Raw genomic sequence first — 22,903 nt, 5'->3', positions numbered from 1 at the left:
TTCACATACTCTAGAACTTGGGTTGCAAAACATCAACAGTAAACTCTACCCTGTCTGCATGTAGATTTAAAAAAAAATAAATTTAAAGATAATTAATAACACTCAGTGCACTCTAAGACAAAGCCTGTTACATTAATGAAGAAACAGTAAGGACATATACTACTTATAATGAAATGAAAAATTATTAAAAATATAATCAAAATGTTACACTGCATCCCAAACTAAAAAACAAGGATAATTTTGTAAAGGTTATCAAATTTATAGAGCAAAAATTACTTGAATATTTAGTGAAAAACAAATTCATTTCCTAGAAAACACCACTGCTCTATTTCTATGTTGATAAACCATTCTATCCCTCCCGTTGTGTACCTCTCCCCCCTCATCTCAGAAGTGAGAAACTATTGTGCACTCACTCAAAGGGAAAATATTTTTACAATTTTTTTTTTTAAATGAAGTTTAAGATGTTTCAGTGGTAAGATTGGAAAAAAAGAGTCAGGAATTTCTCTCAGGGCCCCTATTTGTATTGCATGCTTAAACAAACAGAAATATCTGTAACTCATAACACTACAGAGATTAACGAAGTTGGCAGTGGTATAGGAGGACTTCCCATACACTAAAATAGCAACACGTTAGCCAAGAGAAGAGATTAGAAAATACTACTTCTGCCAGTCACTTAAAATTCTACCCACGTCCGCATTGTCTAGAAGGGAGGGATGGATAAGGGTCATTTCAAAGGTACCAGATCAAACCACCTCGATTTCTGGAGGAAAAGGACAGGTTTTTTTATCCCCACTGAAAGGGTCTGTACCACAACCCTCATGAACTGTAAAACCTGAGAGGCACCAGAAGCAGTTTTTCTGTCCAGTTTTTTTTTTTTTTATCCTTTCAGTTCCTATTTCCTCCTATTGTACAAGTGGAAACGCAGATTGTTTGCTTTGCCTAATGTTTGTCTATGTCTGACTGCAGACCAGTGGGAAAAGAAAATGAAACAAAGGAGCAAATTCAAGCTCTTTCACAAACACATATTTGAGTATCTACATCTTTTTGCAATATCAGTATGTTCAGTTGATCAGAGATTACCATCCTCATGCAAAACATGAACCACTCAAGGATACTGCATACTTGTATGAGACTGGACTAGAGACTAATCTTTTGGGATGTTGAAACCTGCTCCCAAACAGATCATTCACATGATGATCAGCAAGATCAAGCAAAGCACTAAGCCCTTTGAAAATACCATGCTAGTCATAATATGAAGAGGTTTGTCCTCTACTTATTTGAAAAGGGTGGTGTCTGCAGCAGAATATCCTATGTAATCTGCCAGCTCCATACTCATTTGGAGGGAAGTACTCATTCCTGTGGCTTCTCCTTACTCAGCTAACATGCAAACTTGATGCTTTAGATATTCAACTGCTATTTAAAGTTCCTGAACAATGTCAACAATGTGCAAGAAGGAAATGCAGGAACATTTCTCCTGGGGCAGGTAAACCCAGGGTAGGTCGTGGTGGGTGACAGCAGGAAATCGAGAGCTGCAGCACACAGTGCATCAGGCACCTCAGAAAAACAACCTTCAGGCTGCCACCACTGCTGTGCTCAGGGTCAGCCTGGCTGGGGATACACAGGATTACCAGAGGCATAGCTGCTCCTGGTGAAGGACCCACCAACTTTGGTCCAATCTGTACCTGGAGACACTTCAGGAGTGTCTGAGGTGACAACAAACACTGAAACTCCAGCTCTCTTCTATTCAAAAGTCATCCAGGTGCTTGAGTTTAGAGGGAACTGTAAGGCCCCTGAGTGGGAGCTGCTGCCAACAAGTAAAGAAAAGCAACATTTTGGGGCCATACATGGGTCAAGAAAGTAACTCAGACAGCAGCACAGTGAACGGGAGGAGAGGTCTGACAAGCAAGTTGTGCGGTTATCCCATTTTCCTCACACCCCATTTATTGGGCTATAAAACCTGCTTTCACTGAGCCTAAATTTCAGTATTTGCACAAGTAGCAGCTTTAACAGCCTTGCTATTCATCCTGGGCTTTGGCATTTGTCACACCTCCTCACATCTGCTGAAACACTGTTGAGTTTCCAGCTTCAGACACCCCATCACAGCTTGCTCCCCCTGCCAGGGGACACAGAGGCTTTCCTCTTCCAGCGGGTGTTCTGCCTTGGACATGCTGGGCTGGTGGGTCTGCAGGCAGCCACCAGCAGCAGGGACCCAGGCTGCCCAGCACATGGCAGTGGGAATGTGGGGCCATGGGAATGGGGGGTGTTTACAGCCCTGCAGGTCCCATTGCTGCGGGCAGGAGGGTTGGAACAGCCCTGGCCCAGAGCCAGTCCCGCTCAGCACCTGGGGAGCTCAGCGATGATTTACCACTGCAAAGGTCCACTGCAACGAAAGTCTATTCATCCAGAAAAAAAAAACAACTTCGGAAAAGCCTCAGCCTTTGGAAGGCTCTCATTCTGCACGACATGGGTTGTCAAGAAGCTAAGTCTGGGAAGAGGTACAAAGCCCTCCACCCCAGTGAATTTTCACTGCCTGACTCATATGCCTCCGTTTGCAGAAATACAGGGCACTACAGAAAACCTGCACACAGCACAATTCTGCTGGATGAAGTCACAAGCAGTTAAATGTGTCCTGCCAGCCCCGTCCTGCTGAAAGGAAGTCAGGGCTGGACTGCTGGAGGTCAGCTGATGGGTGGCCGGACTTTCAGAGCAGGAATCCCTCAAAGGGAGGTTTTTTGGCTCACCATTGCTACAAAGCTCTGAAGGTCAAGCTGCACACAGCAATTACAAATCTCATGTTATGAGAGTCATCTGTTAACTTTTTCAGTAATGCAGCCTTCCCAGACTCATGCTAATGAAGAAGGGCTTTATTAGCCTTCTATACCACGTAAACATAACCTTGTGTGCACAATAAGCTCTCAGCAATTATAGCACTGAATTTTTAAAAATCCTTCATTTTTGTGAACAATGTAACACAGTTGAATTTTCTCTTTTATATAATGCAGAACACAGACAAGGTTCTGCAAAGGTTAAAACTGTGTTCTTGGGTTTTTTAAAAAGTCTTTGAGGCAGGCAGGGTATACAGCTCGGACTACAAGTTACAGCCTAGACGATGACAGAGCTACAACCACCTTAGAGGTGATTTACTTTTTCATTCCAGTTCTGCTGGTGCTTTTCTCACACAGATTGCAATACCATGCAGGTCTACATTTCTGCAGACGACTGTGTGAGACAGTACACACAGCACAGGACAGCCCAACCCTAACTCAGGCTCTCGGAGTCTTTCCTTCAGTGTTTCATGGCCAATACCCTCCCTGTAACTCTGTTCACCTGAGGTGAATCCTGAAATCAAAAACTCTGCTGACTATCACTGTCAAGTCAGAAGATCTGTGGTTTGCCTAGGAAAAGATCATATTTTTTGCACATATACAAAAGTCTTCACAGAGCATTTAACTGAGGAAAAAAGAGTATTTACTCTCAGTGCCTTTTCCTTTGGCTCTATTTGATGAATCCTCTCCAAAAATTAAGAGAGTTAATGGACACAATTAGTCTGTGAGAAAATACATCAGCCTCCAGATTTCTGAATGATCTCTGTAAGAGATGAAGTACATGGCACTGATCTCGCAGCAGCAGTCAATTCCCATTTCCTTCCAAAATCCTATTGGCCAGATGGTCCACAAAACTCAAGGGAAAATTACTTAAGTGTTTGGAAAGGCTTTCAGTGTTAACTTGGTCTCCAAAATGAAACCAGACTACCCTTCTAATTATTCTTACAATACCTTGCTTTCCTAACAAAGTTAAAATGGAGCAGGACTTCCAAGTTCACTTTCCTAAAGAAAAAAAACTGAATTCATGAAGAGCCTTGGTGTTATTTTTTTCTAAACTGACCTAATCAGCTTTAAACAGCAGAAGCCTGGCTGGCAAAGATTCTCCTCTCAAGCCAGCTGTAGGTCAGATGCGCAGTAATAGTTCCTCAACAGCCACAAGCAGTTACTGTTCAATGCTGTATCTTCTGACTTTCTGTATTACTTGTAGGGATCGAAGTCAATCACAGCAGGAGAGAAATGAACAGTAAACTCTAGAGAGGAAGAAAAATTTCAAGAAAATGGCTAAACACATCACAGCTGAAGAACCACAGAGCCTTAAGCAATGCAGACCAGAATAATTACCAGCTCAGATGAAGCAAAACCAGCAGCGAATCACTGGAAGAACTGGTCGCAGGAGGTACCAAGACTTTCCTGCAATTAACCACTGAACAGCTTTACCAGATTTTGAAACTCTCATCTCTGTCTCACCCTGTTTAAACAACCCAAGTTCATTTTGTACAGCGTAAGACAAAGTAATGCCCTACATAGTAAACTGGGGGTGGGAGGTAAAACAAAGACAGAGCCCCCAGCACAGGCTGATGACACATACATTCACATTGGCAGGCATATAGATTTGATTGGATCACTCTCATTCAGGATTTGTCAGCTGGTGTGTCACATGAAGCTTTCCCAGGCAGCAATGGCATCTCTGAACTTGTTCAACACCAAATGCAATGGGGCTCAAAGTACTATGGACAAAACTACAGGCACAGAAACATATATAGAAATATTCAAAACTGCAAAACTGAAATCCCCTGACTCAGCCCAGGGTACCTCAGGTATGAATGAACCTGCACCAGAACCCTTCTTGTGACTCAGTCTCAAACCCAGTTCTCATTTTCCAAGGTCTGAACCCTATCTGCTTCCTTTACCTTGTAATGGCAATAGGCTGTGCAACCAGCTGCATCACATCACAAAGCAGCTGTCAAGAAAGAACAAAACAAAACAGCAAACAAACCTAAAGATTCCACAAGGCATCCAGCTAATGCCAGCAGCTTCCTGGTTTACATATATAATATAAGCTTTAAAAACTAGTATCTCTGCTTTTAACATGTTCTAGCTGTAGTCACTATAAAATTTACTCAAAAAGTTTAACCATCCACAAGTTTTAGAAGAACTTCCTTTTACATATTCCGTCATCCACATCCAGATGCCAAAATACACCACCAAGAGCTCACTGCTCCTTAGGATAAATCTGGTATTACGCATCAGAGAAAAATTTTGCAGGGTCAGCTAAAACTCTACAGCAATGCCAGTGAACATATTTAAATAACAGAAATTTAAATAACTAGGTCTCTATTTAAAACAAAACTCTCTTAAAAAAATAAATAAATGAAAGAGCATATGAAAACACCATACCAGAAAACCCAACTCCCAAGTGCTTTGCATTGCCTTCTAGTTTCTGAACCCTTGGGTTCAGGGGGGAAATAGGATTGCAGGGAATTGCAAGCCTTCCTCCATTATCAAAGACAGAAGCCACGTTTCTTAAGAAAACAGGGCAGGATTGTGCTCAAAGGGCACAGACAGCCATAGGCAGCAGCTGCTGTGCCACATCAGAAGGGTGGGGAAGGACTAAACGGGGGCCACGGGTGTGTGTGCTACATAAAAGGACTCAACAAAGCAATTGGGACTGCTGGGGTCAGATGTGGAGGACACAAAAAGGACAAATTAGCAAGTAACTGCATTTTATTAGTTTCACCACTTAATTCTTCCTCAAAACCCAAGAAGTTTAAACAATTTACCTTGATAAACAAAGCCATCTTTCATCAGCACTTACAGGTTTCTTTCCTCTACTCTTAACATTACCCTTACAAAAGTGTTTTCATCTTTGCACCACTCAGGCTTACAGAAGATACGTATTTTTGACACGTTTCTGCAAGAAACTACATTCAGTAACAGAAGGGTTACAGAAAAACAATTACCTAATAAGAAGGTGTTCTGAAATTAGTCACTGAGTCACCTTTAGGGACTGGCTCCCCTGCAACGATTTGGATTTGTCATTTACTCTGTAATCAAATGAGTGCAGGGTGAGCATAAAGCACCATCATGCCACTGTTAGCATTTTACATCTACTTTGAGTAGGTCAAACAAATGACATCATGTGCAAAGGACTGGAAAAAATGAGGTTTCAAATAATTATTTTTAAAGACCTGGTTTGCACGCAGTTTGACCCAGTTTAATTAGAAATGTATTTCCAGCTCAATTTTGTTAAGTGTGGACATGCTCACTGGCCTGAATCAGGTTTGTTCCTCATTTCCTTTTCACTGATACTGGACATCATTTTCCAAAATGCTCATCTTTTGCATAAGTCCATCTCTGTCTACACACTTTCACAGTGTCTTTAATAGAAGGAGGAGACAAATGCTGAGTTTTTTTGAAATTTTTGTCTATTTCTGTCACTAGGTTTTTCTTCTTTTTGAAAGAATTTGTTTTAGAAAAGTCAGCAATTAAGACTGATCAAAAAGCTGACTGGAGTAAGTTTAATATTCATATGTATCAGGATTCAATAAGAACATGGGTTTTATCACTAATTGGGACAGCAAATGCTGCACATAGCCAGGGGTGGGTCCAGCTTGTGGTTTTGCCCTTACTGTACCAGTAAGTGAGAACATGCTTCTGTGGTAAGATAACAACCTCCTACCTGCTGAAGCTTCCTTTTGTTTTCACCAAAAAAAAAAAAAAAAAAAAAAAAAAAAAAAAAAGAGAAAAAAAGAATAGTAATGTAAGAAACTATTTTATGTCAAACCTCATGAGAGCTGTGGTTCTGCTTCACCACTGGGTTCAGGCACACACCCTGTCACAGACCAACACCAGCATCCACAGACCCAGTCCAGAGCACACGAGCTGGAACTGTGAGACCTCAGAAGCACATCTGCAGAAATGCATGGCTGCACTGATGGCAAACACAGTACAGGGGGGAATAATAATAATAAAAAAAATTAAGATGCAAAGCCCTCTGAGTGGTCTCATGTACTGCAAACACTGCTTGCTAACCAAGGGTCCTTCAGGCAGCACTGATGCACAAACATGGATGTCCTCCTTGGCAGACAGGACATGAGCCAGGCGTGGTTTATCAGATCACAACCAACTCCTGAACAGAATTCTCCTGGAGAATTGCACAGTCAGCAGCCTGCCCTGGGGTGAGGAAAAATGCAGAGGCAGCAGCTTCCCCATTTCTCCTTCTGGTCATGCTCCCAATTTTATGAGAAGATTCCTGGGAATGAAAATGCATCATAAAGTCTCTGGGGACTTTTCATATCACGCAATGGCTATTGACAGTGAACAGCTTAGACAATAGGGCACTGTCTGATGATGTTCATGCTACTTACTTGGCAATAAAGGAAGACAGAAAGGAAAGAAAACCCACTGCTGGCATATGCTCCCCTAATCTGAAGGAACAACCCATCCTGAAATCCAGGCAGCATTTACACACCACTAAGAACCACATTTCATAGTGTCATCTCCATCCCAAACTCCAGTGGGAACCTACAATCCCTGTCCAGCCCTGGTCCAGCTCAGCACTGACTCCACCACAAGGGCAGCAGAGGTGCCTGGAGCCTCCCAGTCAAGGCTGTCAGAGTTGGACTAGAAGGATACCTTTGTAGAACAAATAAACTATTTTAATATTAACAACATCAAAAGGGAGTGGCCTGCCAGAACTCAGTAATGTAAAGAATGCAGGATACAGCAACCACAAAAGCTCAGACAGCCAGGTTGTATTTAATGTACTCACTACAACATTCAAACCCCATCTGCATGACAGGGCAAGTGCCACACAGGCCTCGACCATCATCCAGGGCTGATAAGGTGATTTTCTTTCACTCCTCATCAGAGAACTGAGACTTTGGCAGACGCCAGAAGCCAAATGATGTTATACAGCCTGACCAGGAACTTGCTGTGACTATTTGAACAGCTTCACGAATGCACTTGGTGCTTTGCAAACACAGGAAGAAACCTGATCATTCATGCAGTGTCTGTGTGTGCTGATTCCTGCGCCAACACGAAAATACTCTTAACTCCATCAATGCAAGCCATGGATACAGGCCATGCAAAGTCTTCCATCAGGTGGGTACCTAGAGACAAACATAATGCAAAGAAAGGAAGAGAGGGTGAATCCCAAATCCTAACCTTTATTCTCCAACCTGTGGGATCTGGGACCTGAGTTTCCAGCCTTTGTTTTGCAATTTCCTCTATTCAAAACAGTTCTGACTAAAAACTCTCAAGTGTCCAGAAGAAAGGAAAGTTAGTGCACCTCCTTATTCTTTCATCCTTTCTTCATTTTCAGGCATACTTATGGAGAGCACGCTACAACACATGCAGCTTCTCCACGTGCAACCTCTTTTTCTGCCAAGGAAACCATCCCAACTGGGCATCCAGCAATCTGCTGTGCCCTGTGCACGTGCACACCTACCCAGCAGCATGTGAGCCGGGGGCTCAACGCATTTGGGAAATGTCAGACCTACTTAGGCTGATCTGCACATGCACAAAAAGCCCAGTGTGCCCTGAGTGCACCACACTCACTGGCACGTACCCCTTCCACGATGTCCAAGCCATCCCAGGATTCCCAACTGCTGGGTTCACTGGGCACACCCTGTGCCCCAACTGCTAATGTGCCTGCCTGCAAAAGCTGGCCCCCTTCCACTGGGAGAGATGACAAAATGTATTCTAATGTCTCTGGAAACAAATCACCCTCCATCAGAAAGGGATCCCACAGGACGAATGGTCTGGTGCACCCCAATCATGTACCGGCACTGCCTGTCCTCTTCTGCAGGTCAAAATGCACACACAGGGAAAACTGGAAGACTCCACCACAGTAATCTGATTTTCAAAGCAGGAGGGTTATGCTGGCTCACAATACCTGACTTTTACTAATAAAGGGCAATCAGATATCTACTGATATGATTTGGCTTCTGGGGGCAGAATGTTTGCAAGAAGCCTGTTATGATAAATATTTCATGCTAGACTACAAAAAGCAAATATTAAAGCAAAAACATTTTTTGCTAGCTCTTTCCTTTTTCCATATAAAAAGACAACATTATGAACAATCTGTATAAATAATACATTTGAGAATCCATTATCTAAGTCATATGCATATTTATTTTATGTTGGTTTTGTTGCATATTTTAGTATAATTGTTCACAGGTTTAAAGCCAAGAGTAAAACAGAAGTAGACAAATCTACTACAGCAGAGATAATCAGTAAGCTAGTTACTCTTTTGTTACTTTTAAATACTGGGAAAAAGCCATGCTAAAATTCAGCATAATAAAGAAGAAATATCTCTATATTTTACTGAACTTGAGGAATTTTCCTTTCAGAAGGCCATCACACATTTCTCTTATGCCCTTTTCCTCTAAATGTTTACACTTCTAACAAAAGAGATATAAGAAAAAATTGCATTAAAAAAGTTGATATCAGATGTAGCAACTGCACATTCGGAAAACAGAATTTAGTAAATTCCAGTAATCAGTAAACATCAACAAAATGTCAGTAGTTTCCAATCGGTCTCACTTTTGGTGGTAAACACTCCTCACAGAATGGAAAGTCAGAAGAACTCACATTATTACTCACATTTATTTTGTTTGTTAATGCCAAATTATTTCAGAATGATAGTACTTTTTCCCCCAAGTATGCAGTACTAAAGACAATCTATGAAATATTAAACATCCTGCTAAACTGAAATGCATGTTCCAATGAAGCAAATTAAATGCACTGTTTTGATGTTTCTAAAGCAAAGTTTGAAAATGAAAGCCAACTAATTTCTTGAAACTTTCCCACTAAGGGTTCTGTTGAACTCATGTTTGGATTCAAGTGAAACTGTTTGCAAACAGCATGTTGTTCAGTAAGTGGCTGCTAACCAATTCTCACAAATCACCTCCATAAGCACACTGATTCCTCTCAACCAGAACCCTAAGATGCTTTACAAAAACAAGGGCTGGCTCCATTTTCACAGCTACACTCCTCAGGACAGCTCCATTTCCAGCAAATTCACGTGTTTTTTAGCAATGACAAGAAGCAGAGGAACGAAGAGTAGCAAGATCCCTTGAGCCATAGCTGCCCACCCCCTCTCCTACCTTCATGAAAAAGCGTATTTCTTATGTGCCAGGAGCACCTAAAGGCACTGCCACAGATCACATGCCAGCTGTTACACAGGAACTAATAACATTATTTGTGCAGGACACTGAAAAGGTCACAGTTTGCTACAAAGTGTGTCTTCTGGATTGCTTGCTCTCTTAAGATGTCAAAAGTTACTAAAACTTCATATTTTCATGGGGAAGAAGAAGGGGATGGGAAAGAAACGACCTTTGAAAAGATGCTTCTAAAGCAAATCTTGAAAACCTTTCGGGAATCCCACAAAGTCAGTAAGTTACAAGGGCAGACTTATAACACACAAGGGCTTTGAAAAATAATAAAGTATACTGCAAACAGCTGAAAAATAGTTTCTTCTTGAATTTTATTCCCAGTATCCATATTCACAGGTCTGCACAGGCCAAGAAAATTACCGCTGGCCAGCAGCCTGAGAACAGCTGAATATCAGACAGGAGATGCATAATTTTATCACATTTATGAATTTTACAATAGAAATTGGATTAGAATCCAGTAGAAATCCAATCCAATCAAACAGACTACGATCCAATAGAAACTGGATGCAATAGAATTGCAAACCACTTAATGGAAACTTCATTATGATGGGACAAGGAGCTGACTTGCATCTGAGCTTACTGCTCAAGGAACACCCTTCTTGTTCCAGCACTCCTCATCCCCAGCACCAACAGTCTGACTTGGCAGACTTCTGTGCAACCTTCAATCAGCCATAAATCAGTACGTCGTTTGCAGGACAAGTTACCAGGCTCACAACTTCATCCAAATAACAAACAAAGCCAAATCTTCAATACTATTTACTTCTGTTTGCTTCAGAAAAGCAACACTGAACAAAGGGCTGGCTGCTGCCACCAGCTTGCTCCAGTCCTATCCCAAGCACTGCCTTAAGCTCAAGTACTGAGGACACACAAAACATTTCTGGCAAAAGCACAGTAGTGCTTTTAACTGCTCCCAGAGTAAAAATTACCTCTCTACAGCTGCAGCTCAACAGCTGCTCTTACAGTGTTATTTCATGGCATGCTTGCTCTCACACAGCCAGGCTGACTGAGAGGAGTTAATGCAAGCTCAACTCTGCAGTGAAGATACATAACTGAGGGCAAAATGAACTACAGATGCATTCTGCAGTTCAAGCAGCATCCTTTCTACCTGAAGGAGAAAAACCCACCAGAGAGACTGATCAAGTACTGAGGCAAACAGAAAAAGGTGAAAGGGGGAAAGTCAGAGGTAGGACAGAGTTCAACCAAGCCTGAGCTCACGGTCACAGTGCCAGTGCAGCAGACACCTTAGCAGGAGACTTCAGAGCTCAAGTTGCTGAAGTGAAACAGGAGCTAAAGTGAGCAGTCCCACTGTGCACAATCACAGGTCTGGGCATGCTGGAAATGCTGCATGACATCCAACCCATGGAAAACAGACCTCAGTGGGAGAATTTGCCTCTCTGTGGACCAACATTTCTGCTGCTGGATCTTCCAGTGACACCTGTAACAAAGCACTACTGGTACAGGAGTACTGGAGACCATGCTCAACACAGAGATAAAACTCTTCCTTCAGAACAGGGTCACAATATATATACTGCAAACTCAGACACGTGATGCTCTGGTCACTCTGATGTGTATCTTCAGCTGGCACGATTCTGGATGGTACTGAGCACTCAGGAGTACTGAAATCAATGTCACTAGTGAGGTGCTTCAAGCACAGCAAAGTGCTTGGGCAGGGAATTAAGAGCTTGAACTATTTCCTACTGTACTCACATTATCACCAGTGCATTTTTAGCATGTTCCCTTACCTTCAAAATAGCATGACCCAGTGCCAAAATCTGAGGTGTTATGCAACGTGAGCTCAAAATGCCAGCAGTTTAGGATGAAAATGCTTTGTAGTCTCCCATATGGACTTTCAGGTCCAAAACATGGAGGAGCTGCAAGCACTAGGCCTGCCAACAAATTATTTGCAAGTATTTTACTACTCTCTAATGGCTGATATGGCACATCTAATTATTGTACAGTGCTCTGTTCAGTCAGAGCCTTTATTGTATAGAGGCACTCCACAGCTGAGAGGTTTTCTCACATCCTTACTCTTCTATTTTTGATAAACTAGTCTCACTCTTAAGAATCTTAATTGAGTTCCTCTGAAATATTCACTAACTAGAACCAGGACTTCACAATTTGCTAATTAATTTCGCATGTATGATCCATTATTTTAAATTCCAGTACTGAACACAGTTTGGCACTGCCATGCAAATAAGCAGGGAAGCCAAGATTTAGAAAAAAGAAAACAACCCAAACGCCAAAAAACCCCAGCACTAAAATGCTCCTGGCTCTGATGACTGAATACACACCATATACTACTTATTTTATATATATATCTCAATAAAAGTAATTTCCCCTACTTTTTTTTTCTATCCTCCAAGTTAATCATTCACAATCCAGTAGGTGTGTTCTCTCCACTGAGATTCATGTCTTGTACTCAAATCAAGATTGGAGAAGACCTCTGGGAACATACAGTCTCACCTTCTGTTGAAAGCAGGGCCTTAATTTAGGTTAACCCAAGACAATGTCTAAGAGTCTTTGATGTTTCCAACAAAGGTGACTCCACCACCACCTTAGGAAACTTATTTCAATTGTGACTTGTTCTCACAGTACAGAATTTTTTTTTTACATCCAAATGGAATTTCTCTTGAGCAACCCACATTAGTCCTGTGCATCTTCTGTACAAACCATCATTGAAGCATTTGAAGACTAACTAAACTGTCCCTGGCCTTCTCTTCCCTCGGTCGAAAAAGTCCATTTCCTTCAGCCTTTCCTTCTTCAACCCTCTAAATGTTTTAGTGGCCCTTTGTTTCATCCTCTCTGTTTCCCAAAGTCTCCCTGGAACTGGGAGAGCAAAGATGGGACACTGCATTCCAGGTGTGGCCTAACAAGAGCAGAGGAAATAATCACAACCCCTGATTTGCTTGCTGTGCTCTTGCTGACACAGTCCAAGGCATGGTTTGCCTTCCTTGCATCACGAGTGCACTGCCAACTCCACATTCCTTCTTGATGGGGAAGGAAAAGGAAAACGGTGGTGTGGAAGCATTAAGGAGACCTTTATGAGAGTGTATTTCAGAGCTGCAGACAACTTAGAGAAGAGGAAGAAACACACCTAGCAATATGCACACTTCACGGGTGTTATTAAAAATCAGAGGCCTGAAGAAGTTAAGCACTGAAATGCCAACTCACATCTCTCCAGTGTATTAATGGTATTACAGCCATGCACGCTTCAGTTTTCAAGGCAATTTGTTCATAAGCACCACAGCGTTTCAGAGCATTTTATTACAATGGCAGCAGCACATATTAAGCTCAGACTTATTCCTGAAAGAGATCCCTGTTGCCAGAAGTAGCAGAACATCTCAATTATTTGCTTGCACTGGTGAACCAAGGATCTGCCCAATAAGTTGTTGACTCCATCCTCTACACTGTGGCAATATGTCTTTATACACTGCTGCCTACTGTAATTAACTAGTTTTTCATGTGGACAAGATAATCAGCTATGCTACTAAAACCTCAAATAAAGAAAATGGATAGATGAACAAGCACTTGTATCAACTGGTAGTGAAACAGAAAGTAGAATTTTGTCATTTCTATATAGTACAACTGATTTCCTAACTTGACTCATCAAAATCTCAGTGCTTTGAAGACTATGATTGGCTTGAAAACTGTAACTGACCACAAACGATAACAAAATAACCCAAGATTACATGACATATTTAACGTCTTTGCAGTGGTTCAGAGACTCTGAAATTGCATTTCAACCCTGAGACACAAACTTCTGAAGGTGGTTACTCCTGACCCACCCACAGAAGGGACAGTTTTGAAATTTTCATCTTATACACATGTCACCATCTGGATTACATTGAACATAACTGTAAAGTTTCTTACATTTATGCTTCCAGTCGCTGCCTGAGGTGTTACCATCAATTAAGGTTTTCAATAAAGTCCACAGACTACAACACTTCATAACTTAGCACGGTCCAGTGATTCTTTCCAGGCAGTACCCAGCCTCAAAAAAAACATGTTGCTTCCCCTCGCCACTCCCAACTTGGTCTCAAGTATTTCAGCCAGTCATTCAATGAAATGAATTATGAAGAACTTAGCAGACTTTCAAATTGTTTAGGATAAACTGAAAAGTCACATTTATGCTTCACTACACTCCTGCCACTGTACCTGAACAGCAAAGTAACTGATAACTCATGTCAGCAATTGAAGAACAATTCAACGCCAAGAAGCAGCTGTGTTCAAAAAAAACCCTAACCAAAATCCCATACACTTCCTTACTCAGACCTGCTTCCTTTTTGTACACAAATTCTGATGTGACTGCATAGAAATAAAAATATTAGCTGTGCAGAGGCACTACAAGAAGGCAGGGTTGCTTCCACCCTTGCTAAGCCTCAGCAACAGCACTGCCTCTTCATCAGTGCTTCATCATTACTGGGAAACCACATTTTCCCCTTAGACTCTCACAGTCCCAAACCAGAGCACCTCTCTCAAGTTCTCTGTGCCCTCAGACTCCCTTAAAAATACAACTGTTTTGAACACACAGCAGCTGCAAATCTGTCAGGGTTTATCGTCAGCCTGCAAGATCATATGCCAAAAAACATCAGCCCCTGGAACTATCCAGAGACACTGACCTCTCCATCCCTAGGCCACTCAAAATGCTGAGCCCAGGAGAGGGCTAATCCACATCATTAAAACAAAGGAAGACAAAAGCCCCAGTCAGGTGCCTCTTGAAACCAGAAAGCAAGTAGATTGCACAGATGCTGTTGCTGACCTCATCTGGCCCATGAAAACTTTTTTAGAAGGAAGACGACTCTCAGAGTATGGCTGAATGAGTAGGATTAGCAGCAATTCCTCTTTATCTTGATAACTTAAAAAACAAAGCAGCTATAAACTCAGACTATCACAGCCTCTTCCAGAGCTCAAGAGGAATTGCGTGACCTAAACACTTCAAAAATGGCAACCACCTCAACTGGCTCCATGTCTCTCTTTCCCCCTTTAACAGTAGAAAGATGACCTTGCCTTGAAAATCGTAAGACAGAAAATGCATTAACAGGCCCCTACAGAAGACACACCTCTGATCAAAGAATATGAAACTAACAGCTGAAATCTTCGAAAAAAATATTTCATTTCCCTCAAACTTACAGTTCAGTTATTAGTAAATGCACAAGAACAGACCAAGATACAACTATTCTACATTAAGGGTGATGCACATTCACTATCCAGTGCTTCAAACCCACAGAGTCCAACCATGGGAAGAAAACAAGGCATCCATACAGTTAAACTTCTGGGGGTAACGGGAGCAGGCAAAGAATTACTCAAATGACAACAGTGCCAGGTCTCAACAGCCACACCCTACACTGCAAGATAACCCCAAAAGCACACTAAGAGCAGCCCACACAGCCAGGGGCGTTAGCTTCACGATGCTTTCAAAGGTTCCTGCTTTAACATCACACCATGTCACAATAGTAGCAACTACTAGGAAATAATAAAAAAAAGGTGTTTATAAATCCCCTAGATAGTTTTCTGCAGCTTTGCTGCCATCCCAAACAACAGCCATTTCAAGGTTCCCCAGGCAGCCTGTGAGACAGAGTTCCAAGGCAACTGGAACTTCCAGGGAGGAAGCAGATCCCAAGAACTGGCAGGTAACACCTTCAGCCATCTCACTTCCTCCCAGATGACACCAACACTTTGCTCTGCCCTGTCTTAAGGTCCTTAATGATCAGCAGCTCTAAAAAAACCTCACTAGATGATGGTTAGCTCTGTCATTTCAAGAGGTAACGAAGCCTAAGTCTCATGACTTCTGGGTACCACCTGATTTTTTTAATATCTAATTCATACTTTACAAAAGGCTGAAGTTGCCAGTACTGGCATATTTACATCCTACTACTTCATAAGTTGTCAAAAAACCTTCTCGCTTTTAGTCAACTATTATATGCAAATTCCAACTTTACAACATTCCTACACAGCTCTAACATTATCATGTGTACAATCTATACCTCTTCCATTTAATTTTAAAAGACACTGAACTGGAACTGGTCTGGAATAATTCAGTATGAGTAATACTCTCCTTCAATAAAACTGCTAAACATTGTTTTCCAAATCTAATGATGAATCCTCAAAATTTTATTTTCACTTTTATGGAGCTGCATATATTAAAATATGAATCATCTTCACAGCCAACAAAGTAATTTAGTAATTCTGGACATAGTTTATTTAGCCTGAAATAAGTTTTTCTTTGATTATGTGCAAACTTCTATGCATCGTGTCTGAACATATGGAAGATTCTGACACCTCCAGAGAAAGAAACAAAACATGCTCTAATGATATAAGTATGGTATGTGGATAACAGAGATTACTTTATAACTTATTTATGATCACAAGCCTATAATAGACAAACTACAAAATTATCCCAAAATTCCATCCCTTCAATCTATCAGATCCATTATATAGATCAGATGACATACTACACAGAAGTGAAAAAGAAAAGTGAATATCACAGCCCAACTTCTCATGGCCATTGCAGAAGCAGTTGTTCCACTGCAGCTGTTCTCCTTCAGAGAAAACAGACATTTGCTCTGGTTGCAAGGCCAGCACTAGGGAGATACCACGAAGCAAGATACCACCTGAGCACATTCAAATCAGCATCTTCTGCAGGAGGATTTCCAAACACACTGGAGCTTTGGACTGCATGAAAACTGTTCACAACAGAGACTGCCAGCAGTGTGGAGTATGCTTTTTGTACCTGTTCAGCTCAGCTGTCATCATCTGTCTTCTTCAACTGCACAGCTCACTGCCATCCTCCTGCAAAGAGCAGCTCCATCCCCTCAGCAAGCCTCGACAGAACACCCCACATTCAGTGATCACACATATTTACAGGAGCAAAGCCTTAGTTATGGGTGTGCTTGCATGGAGCCAGGGCTACACAGTCCACCATGCCTCCAGTGCATGATGCATGTGCACAAAGCTCCCCCTCAAAGCCCCCAGCCTTGTTACACCCTTTCTCTCAGTGCCTTGCTTAAATGTTCCAGCCAGTCCAAGTGCAGAATGAGCCAAGACTCAAATCGCTCATTTCCCAGAGCTGTCAGACCCTGGTCTCTTGCATGCTCAGTGGAGAGCAGCCTTTAGGTGCAATTTTGAATTGTCATTGTCAATATTTCTTACACATTTTGGCAACTAACATTCTAGTGAGCTACACGACAGCTCAAAATATTTTCTTCTGCAGCAGAGAAGCAAACTATGTTGCTCCTTCCTGTTTCTGCTATGATTAAGCAGCTGATTCACTCTCAACATCCTTAAAATATGACTAGACTGAAATTTTTCTTTCCCAATATAAAATAAATCCAGATACAAAAAGAAAGGCAACTATTTCACAGAACTTCAGGAGCTCTGGGATCTTTTTACAGACAGAAAATTGTGATTGCACTGACAGCAGCACCTCTGAATGTTTCCTGGCTTCTAATCTGTCCATATGAACCCCCAAGCCTCTATTTTTAATTTAGTAAATTCAGTATCTGAATGACAACCTCAGAAACAACAAAGACTTGGCCACTGCAGAGAAATGAGAAAGATCTTGCTTCTGACATAAAAAAAAAAAGGGTAGTATGGGAAAACACAAACTTCCCAGAACTGCTTCTGTAAAACATTTCCAGAGTATCTGTAAAACATTTTGAAAGAGTATCCATAGCTTGAAAGGGAAAGCAAAATGCAATTACAGCAGATCTGCCACCAGAGGATGGACACCAAAGTGTAGCATGTACTCAGTGCAAAGGCACTGGAGAAAGAACTGTCCTGCATTGCTACACCAGGGCCCCTTCTGCATTCCTCTTGCAGTAGGGATCAAAGCACGAAGAGCCTGCACCAACACTGGGACTTGCCACACAGGGATTTATCAGCAGTGGGACCTGAGGGAGAAGCAAGACCAGACAGCTCACTCCAGTGCCACTACTCTTCTGGTGTACCTCCAAGGGTTCAGCAGCACGGGCTTTTTCTTCCTCTGTCTTCATTCTCCAAATGGGAACAACACAGACTCAGTTCCCTATTTAATCACATCTATTTCACCTTTTCAGGGAAGGCTTCACACTGAAAGAACACTTCTAGGCTAGTTCTTACAACTAAAGGAAGGTGTGCACTGCACAGTGTACACAGCACTATGTTATGGCAAACAACATTAACTGCTGTAGTCTCTGGACTGGGGGCTCTGCTTTGATATCCCAGCAAACACAATAATGATGGAAATCAAAGACACCACTGCCTGCTTGCAGGGCAAAGTTAATTGACGCATCTTGAAGAGCACTGCTGTTTGAGTCTTGAGCTCCACTCAGTCCAGGCCAAATTCAGCCATCACTGATGTGAATTTGTGCCAGACACCTATTTAATAATTTTGAAAATGAGAAAATAACTGCAGGACAGAAAAAAACACAGGGCATAGGGAAGTCAGTACAAAAGCCAACACACTTATGTGACCTGCAGCAGCAGAGAGACATGAAAACAGGACAGAAGGAAGGGGCACAGAGTTTCATAGGTGACAACATTTTGCATTACACAGAAAAAAGACAGCAAGATAAACCAGGCTATTACTGGAACAATATTGTCCATCTTCTTAAATAGTGCTCATTCTGCCTCAGGAAATACAGCTTTATAAAGAACTGCATCATAATTTAAAGATCCATCCAAACCTTATAGACTTGTCCATATGTTCCATTTCCAACAACCTGCACCAGTTCAAATATTCCCGCAGGATCCTGCAAAAAGCAGAAGAAACAACATTATTTGCATTAAAGCAATCACTTCATATAGGAGAGAAATTGTACACAATCAAAATGAAACGTCTGTGGTATATCTCCTAATGATCTGAATTACAAACTGAAGGGGAAATTGCCAAACCACAGTATAAGAAATGCATTAATATTAAAGTTTTCAGTCAAGTTGCTCAAAACTCCATACACAAAATAACTCAGTGAAGATTTGCATGGCAATACAGCAGATACAACAAATAAATGAAGGTGTGTGAAAATACAAGAATTCAACTGCTGACTCAGTTTAGTAGTAGAATAAGGAAAAACCTCCAGGCTTCCTAAGCCGTCCCACACTGAGCTAGCCTGGAGGCTAAGATGCTATCCTCTGCCATGAAACACTTACCTTTTGTGTAACAAAGGAAAAAACCTAAACTAGAGACTTGAAAGAATTACTACATAAAACATCTGAGCCCCGTTACCTTACAGAAGGGAAATGCACCATCCCAGGCAACCATAACACTACAGGCAGGCTGAGAACGCTCAACCATCCTGCTCTGCAAACATAACAAAGTGAACTTGACTCAAGTATTGACCTCTTGGCTTCGAACCCAAACTAGATTGCTGTTAATTTACATAAAAGATTCATGAAGTCAGATGATCAGTGCACCATTACACATGAACCAACTTCCACCCTCCTAGTATAGCATCAGTTGCTCAAAAACCAACCCCTGCAGCAGATGTCCTCCTCCAACAATGAGATGCTGCAGCCCCTCAGATACAGGCAGACTATCTTGTTGCAAGGCACGGGCAATGTTTGCTCCTGCATGACTGAGCACATTAAAAAAATCTGGTGCTTCAGTTAAAACTCACTCAGAGATTTATATAAAACCATTAAGAACTCAAGAGACCAGTTTCTTCGTTTCTGGCTAAGCCATTTATCAGTCCACTCACTTCTTGCTATGGTATCATTGAGAGATTTATATAAAATATTATTAACTCCGTGTGTCAGTTTTACCACATCTGTTTCAGCAATCTGTCATGTCAGTTGATGCTTACTGGTACTGCTGAGGAATGTGATACAGAAAAACAATCTCAGAAGTACAATTTCAGTGACCCTGGTCACAAAAAATCCTTTTTTAAAGGTATCCAGCTACTTCTCCACTCCATTTATATGTTCATCTTTTAATATAAGTAATACTTTCTTCATATCTGATAGGGAAACGTTTACCTCAACAAAATCCCAGTGGAAACATACAGGCTTTTTTTTCTGAGCAGATTTTGCCTTTACTGGCACAACTGTAATGATAAATGGCAATAGCTTTCAGTGCAACAGAGCCCAGATTTCCACAGCTGAAAGTACTAATGAGTTCAGTTGGTTTTACCTTTAAGTTAAACGAGTTTTAATCTTATACTTCCAGGACTGTCAACCTCACAAGACTTTTTTAAAAAGCAATGCATAAACCAGATCAAGATCTATTCTGTCTCTTATTTTTAAAACAAGTTAGTAAGGCATGGCCTTCTAGACTCAACCCTCAATTCCAAAAGCCCTCACACTAAACAAAATCAGTGGGAACCCTTGCATATGGAGTTGGGCATAGGCATAAGAAAGCCTACGACACAGATCTCTGTGAAGCGCTTTGCTTTCTTCTCCTTTCTTCAATTTTCTTTTTCTAGTCTGGACATAAATGAGCCATAGACTTTGCTTCATTGGAGCAAAAGTCAGCAAATAATCCATCGCTACCTCTAAAGCAACAGGTGGGTGGTACAAACCTGTGCTTCATGTGGAACCTCCCCACAGAACTGTGCTGTGGGTTGCACGTGGTCTGTGCAGCGAAACTCAGAGCAGCTCTTTGAGGAACTCTTCCAGACAAGGCCTTCCATGCACAATATCTACTGTACTCTGTGGGAAGCACAAGCAGCACCCCATTTCCCCACCTTCCCTGCAGAAAGCAGCACTGCTGAATTGAGAAGTGCCCACAGTGCACAGAAACCCAGAGGAACCTAAATTGCATTTTAAACTCCAAGTTTGCAACTGTCCCTCTCACTTAAATGTCTGCTCTGTCCTCACTCTTCTTCTCTAAGCTTATTTATTATGCAAATATGGTAATCTAAGGTGCCTCAAAATCAGCTTCTCTTTCCCCCTCCAATCAATTTCATTCTGACTTAGCATCCTAATAGTTTGCTTCTAATGGTTGCTGACACTCTAGGAAAAACTCAAACAATTATCTAAATAAATATTAGCATCAACTTTAATACAGTGAAAATCCTACCATGCCCTTGCTAGCCAATTGAGCATTAAGATCTCAAGCTACCTCAGTTCTGAGTGCAGCCAAAATACTTGGCCATCTCTCTTGTTTTAATCAGGACACCATAGTGAACCAAGCCTTGTTAAGAGTCATAAAGGATATTAATATGGGCTCTGACTTTGGTCCTTGGATTGCCCTTGTTTGCTTGGATACTACACAGCAAATGCTGGCATTTTTCACAATGGGCCAACTTCTTAATTATCTTGGAGTTAGGTATCATCTTTGATATAGTGCTTCCTCTCAGCTACCATTTAAGCCCCATGGTCCAGCTAACCCTTCACCAGCCAGCACCTGCCAAATTGCTAGGTTCCCTTTGGCAGATGCCAAAATCCTGGCCTGAACATTCATCACTTTAAGGTTAATTACCACAATACATTGTACCATATGGTGGCCGCCTTGCTTTCCTGTAAGTCATCTGCAGAGCACTCAGGAGGCAATAGCAAGACTGCTGACCCAGAGGCACCCAGGCCACATCCATCTCCTCCCCGCAGCAGAATGAAAAGCAACACAAACAGCAAGAGCTTGATCAACTTGTGCTTTCCACATCTCTGCAGCTAAAGAAGATAAAGGAGTTTGAAGCACAAGTTGTTCTACAGGACCTCTGCACCTCAGCATGTAATGCAGAGTTCAGCGGCTTTTTAGCCCTGCAGAACACCCCAGCAAGATGCTCCAGCAACATTAGGAAACTACACCCCCCCTTCTTTCCAGCCCTGACAAGCACCCATTTGTAGAGGAGCAATGCCAGCTCATGCACTTTGAAAATTACGCCAATCACAGTCATACCTCCCTGCAGCTGGTGAGAGCAGGACAGCACCAAGCAGCTCCCACTGGGCCCAGGAACACCTCAGACAAGGCAAAAGTAAGGCACCTGTATTTAAATAATTTCCACAGCTCAGCATCACCTGCCTCTCATTTCCCATGAAGCACAAACCCCAAACTAAGGCTGCTGAGTGCTTAAAAAATTTCCTCCAAAAGGAGCCATTTGTCCCTTCTCCTGTTGAGGCTGAAACCTGCAATGCTCTCAGCCTTCAGAGGTTCTAAATCAGACAGTTATGACACAAAGCCTGTTGTCTGCCTTGCAGCATTACTCTTTTTCAAACTTACATGATTTTCTTACTTATTTAAGGAGATGAGATTCATCTGTTAAAGCTCTAAAGAAGAAGTTCCATTACTTTGCCTCACACCCCTGAGCAGAGCCAGGTTAAACTTCTGCTTGCCTAGCCAGAAGCCTTTTGCCATTCTCACAAACTTTACTGTCCCTGCTGCCTTTCCTCTTTTTGCCTCTGGTCTGGAACACCCTCCTCGCCATGTGATTATTGCAAAGGCTTCTCCCAGCCCTCTTTTTTTTTTTCCTGATATTTTTAGAAAGTAGCTGCTTTGGTTTCACTGTCTGGGGATGACTACTTTTTGCCACAATTGAACTCTTCCCTCTTCTTCTGTTGAGAGTGCTCCTGCCTGGGTTGGAAGGGTTGCTAGGTGGTCAGCTTCTATGTAAAAAGGCAAAGTGGAACTCGGGGGCATCGTATTCCCTGTCTGTGAATATGAAGCACTGACAGCATGGCTTTTAACGTGGCCAAAGTTTGGATTACAGTAAAAACCCCAAAACACAAGAGGATAACCATAAAAACTCATAGCAAACTAGGTGAATGCTGGCTTTTTTAGCTTTGGGAGAACAAAAATAAAAAAACCTAAACCTCGACCAAAAAAAGGCAAACCCCCACGCACACACTTCCTTCCAGAAGATCCTAATTCCTCAGTCGTTTTCTCTCCACAGCATTCTCAACACCTTTAGGAACGTCAGCAGGAATTATTTATTACCCTGGCAGGGGAACGCGCCTCTCCGGTGAAGCGCTCCCGGCCGGGCAGCGCAG

At 42.0% G+C, this 22,903-nt stretch overlaps 1 protein-coding gene across 1 annotated transcript in view; it reads right to left on the bottom strand.

Moving 5' to 3' along the window:
• The window catches only part of NRK (Nik related kinase), an 86,743-nt gene extending 68,012 nt beyond the window's left edge, over positions 1-18,731 (bottom strand). Inside the window, exon 1 of the mRNA XM_018070722.3 lies at positions 18,667-18,731. The gene's annotated coding sequence lies outside the window, so the exon portion shown is untranslated. The remainder of the gene's footprint in view (positions 1-18,666) is intronic.
• Between the last annotated feature and the right edge of the window lie 4,172 nt (positions 18,732-22,903).

The sequence above is a fragment of the Manacus vitellinus genome, unplaced genomic scaffold, assembly GCF_001715985.3.
Source record: "Manacus vitellinus isolate BGI_N305 unplaced genomic scaffold, ASM171598v3 scaffold_19_pilon, whole genome shotgun sequence".
In the NCBI taxonomy this organism is placed as follows: domain Eukaryota; kingdom Metazoa; phylum Chordata; class Aves; order Passeriformes; family Pipridae; genus Manacus; species Manacus vitellinus.
This window is presented reverse-complemented; position numbering and strand designations above follow the sequence as displayed.